This window comes from Zingiber officinale, chromosome 4B, assembly GCF_018446385.1.
Source record: "Zingiber officinale cultivar Zhangliang chromosome 4B, Zo_v1.1, whole genome shotgun sequence".
Taxonomy (NCBI): Eukaryota; Viridiplantae; Streptophyta; class Magnoliopsida; order Zingiberales; family Zingiberaceae; genus Zingiber; species Zingiber officinale.
In genome coordinates, this window is record NC_055993.1 from 106,089,077 (window position 1) to 106,093,375 (window position 4,299).

The window sequence follows — 4,299 nt, forward strand, 5'->3', positions numbered from 1 at the left end:
AGTTGTATAAAAGTAGGTTCGACTTTGAATTGGTGCAACCACCAATCAAGCCAGGGGTAGGGATGTAAACGAGCCGAACCGAGTCGAACAGTATTAGGCTCGAGCTCGGCTCGAGCTCGAATCGAACTTTTATCACAAGGCTTGAGCTCGGCTTGTTTTAGAATTATCAAGCTCACGAACAGTTCGAGCTTGGCTCGTTATTAGTTCGATTATCAAAGTTAACTAGCCTAACTCGTTAAGCGAGCTCGGGTTCGTTTTTGGGCTCGTTTAGAGCTCATTTTTGGCTCGTTTTAGAGCTCATTTTTTTTGCTCGTTTTAGAGCTCGTTTTTTTAGCTCGGTTTAAGGCTCGCTTTAAGGCTCATTTTTTTGGCTCGCGAGCCTATAAACGAATATATTCGCGAGCTCACGAGCCGAATATCCTTAAGCTCGACTGGATAAAACTATCGAGCTCAAAATCGAGCTCGAGCTCGGCTCGATAAGATAAACGAACGAACTCGAATGAGCTTTTTACCGAATCGAGCTCCGAATAGCTCGCGAACCATTTGGTTCATTTACATCCCTAGCCAGGGGAAATTATTTTATTTTCCTTTTGAATTTTAAGTTTTTCGTATTCAATTTAAATTGGTAGAAATTATAACGATTTCTCATTCACTTTTTAACTCTGAGTTAGTGCAATAGCACTCGAGTTCTTCAAAATTTCTTATTCTTCTCAAACTCTACTAATCCAAGATCAAGTCTTGGTATCTTTCTTTAGTTTTCTGTCTTCAGTGTTAAATGGCCCAACTTGAGGGATACAGTACTGCACGTCCCCCTCTCTTTAATAGAGACGACTTCCCCTACTGGAAGAGGCAGATGGAAGTGTATCTGAAGACCAATTACGACCAGTTGTTTAGCGTCACCAATGGATACAAGACGCCAGTCGATCACAACATCGGAATTCCAATAGACTCAGAAAATTAGAATCAGGAAATGAAAAAGAAGGCCCAAATCGACTTCAAGGCCCTCAACACAATCTAGTGCGGGTTAACAAAGGAGGAGCTAAACCACGTCGGGCCACACGAAAATACAAAGGAGTTATGGGACAAGCTCATAGAATTACTACACGAGGGAATTAACGTCGCAAAGGTAACTAAAAGGGATTTATTTTTAAATAAGTTATTTAATATAAAAATGCAGGAAGGTGAGACTGCTAGTCAGCTGCACCTGAGGATAAATGATATCCTCAACGGACTTCACACAATCGGCCACCAGATGGAGAACCGAGTGTTGAAACCCCAAGGTTGTTTTGATGTGATCAACAAGTTAAGTTAGGTCCTGCGTTGTTTCTAACCTTCTGTCTAAGTGTGCAGGAGCTTAGGAGCACAGGTACTCGAGCGGAAGACGCAGCTAGCGAGAAGGACGGCACGCTGTGCGTCCAAGGGACGAGGTGCTGCGGAAGAGTACACCGGCGGACGAGAAGGAAGTGCGCGCGGTGGTTCCGAGGTACGAAAGCCGGAGCGGAAGATTGCTCGGGGAGCAAGAGACGCAGCTAGCGCGAAGGTCGGTACGGGGTACAACCGAGGGACGAAGTCTGCGGATGAGTACGCTGGTGGACGAGAAGGGACATGCGGTAATTCCGAGGGACGAGAAGCCGGAGGGAAGCACGCTCGAGAAGACCGGAAGATGGGTTTGGGTGAGCCCTATTCCAGATGTCAGAGATCACCCAAGCAAGCGGAGCCGGAGCAGAAAGACCCGGACCAGAGGCGAGCTGAACCAGAGAAGAGAGCACGGACCAAAAGTCAACTGGGTTGACTTTTGGCTCCGGGGCACCCTGAGCTGTCCGGGGCGCCCGGAAGGGACTTTTTCACAAGATCGAGCTTTGACTCGATCCAACCGTTGGGGGATAAATTTTATCCCCCCAGGGCGCCCGGAACCCATCCAGGCGCCCCGACCAAGGCTATAAATATAGCCTTGGTCCAGAAGCTTAAACAGAACTCACTGATTGTAAATCCAATGCTTGCACACTCACTTTTAGTCTAAGCTTCTGTTTTCTGCACTTTAACGTTGTACGAGGCTTCTCCGCCCGAAGGAGTTTTATTGAGCTTAATCTTCCTTGGATTAACAACCACATCGGTTGTAACCAAGTAAATCTTTTGTGCCTCGCTTTTCTTTATGCTTTTAATTTATCTGCTTAACTTAATTATGCAAGTGTTAGCCTAAAGAGTTCGAGGAGGGTTTGTTTTCCTTTTTGTGTTAGCAGGATATCCAACAATCCCCTCCTAGCCGGCCCAACGGTCCTACAAGTGGTATCAGAGCCGAGTACGCCTCAGAAGGACTAACCGCCGTCTGAAGCAACAAAATGATGGCCGGAGCTAGCGACTACCCACCTGCATTCGAGGGGGAGTTTTCCATCTGGAAACAAAACATGGAGGTATACCTTAACTCATATTATGATATTTCTTTAATAATGAAATTTGGTTATGAAGAACCAAAGAACACGAACGGAGAATGACTCGATCTACGCCTCTGGAACGAAAAGCAACGTGAGGAGTCTATGGCAAATGAGCGAGCAAAATATTATCTTCTGAATGTAATACCAAAGGAAGATTTCAAAAAGGTCGCAGATTATGAAAGCGCAAAAGAACTTTGGGAAAAGTTCTTGCAGCTCTACGAAGAACCTTCAGAAGCTGACACCTCAATAGATACCGAGCCACCGATAGAAGAGTCCGAAATCGAGGTAAGTACTACAACAGCCGAAGTACATCCCGAGATCGATGAAGGGGGAGAATCTTCGGAAGAAAGCAACTCGATAGGGGGAGAATCAATTACTGACAAGGTAAGTCAGGTATGAACTCGAACCTCTGGTCAATTGAATGATTCAATCGAAGAATTGCCTGAAAATTTTTACGAATCATCGAAAGAGTTTTTTATATTAGAAAATCAATTGTCAAACTTATCCTGCAAATTTGAAATATTATCGAAAGAGTTCTTCGAATTTCAAAATATCTTAACAAAAGAATTTTGCAAGTTGGAAACTTTGCTAAAAAACTTTTGTGAATCACAAAGAAGTTTTTCAAAAGAATTATGCAACTTAGAAATATTATCGAAAACTTTTTCTGGTCCTAAAAATTTGGAAGTACAAATTACTTTATTGAAAAAGTTTTATGAATTAGAAATTGATTCATCGAAAAATATTTTCGGATTAAGAAACCTATTATTAATAGATTCCTGCAAATTCTTATTGTTAAAAAATTCTGGCAAATTATAAAATATTCTTTCAAACAAATTTTGCACATTGCCGAAAGAAGTTTTTATATTGTCGAAAAATTTTATCAAGTTAGAATCTATGCTATTTGAATATTTTTGTGAAATTGCAATTCAAAAAATAATAGAAATTAACATGATACAAATTATTGCATGTTTAATATCTGTGGCTTTAATTTTGAAAAAGTGTAATTTGAGAAGTTATGAAAAATTGAAATGGAAATTTAAAACTTGTTGATATAAGTATCAGTATAAAATAAATAAATGCATAAAATTTTTTTTTTCATGCTATCAATTTTTTTTAAATTTTCTTGCATAAATTTTTCGGCTTAGAAAGTGTTTAATTATTGATGATGAATACTTGAAATTTTTTTCTTGACTTAAAAATTTGTCTTGACTTAGAAATATTTCCCTGAAAATTATTGAAATATATTTTTAAATTTTTCTAAGTCTTTAACCCTTAGATTGTTTTTTTTAAAACCCCATTTTTATTGTGATTAAAGGGGGAGAAGGGAAAGTATAAGTCTAGGGGGAGGTAGAAAAAATTGAAAATTAAAATTTGAAATGTTTGAAATTTAATTTTTTCTATCATGTTGCATGTTATTGCAATAAACTGTTTAATTTCGTATCTATTGTTGACCCTAGCTTAACTTGGGTTGATCACACCAAAAGGGGGGAGATTGTTGAAACCCCAAGGTTGTTTTGATGTGATCAACAAGTTAAGTTAGGTCCTGCGTTGTTTCTAACCTTCTGTCTAAGTGTGCAGGAGCTTAGGAGCACAGGTACTCGAGCGGAAGACGCAGCTAGCGAGAAGGACAGCACGCTGTGCGTCCAAGGGACGAGGTGCTGCGGAAGAGTACACCGGCGGACGAGAAGGAAGTGCGCGCGGTGGTTCCGAAGCCGGAGCGGAAGATTGCTCGGGAGCAAGAGACGCAGCGAAGGTCGGCACGGGGTGCCACCGAGGGACGAAGTCTGCGGATGAGTACTCGTGGACGAGAAGGACACGCGGTAATTCGAGAAGCCGGAGGGAAGCACGCTCGAGAAGACCGGAAGAT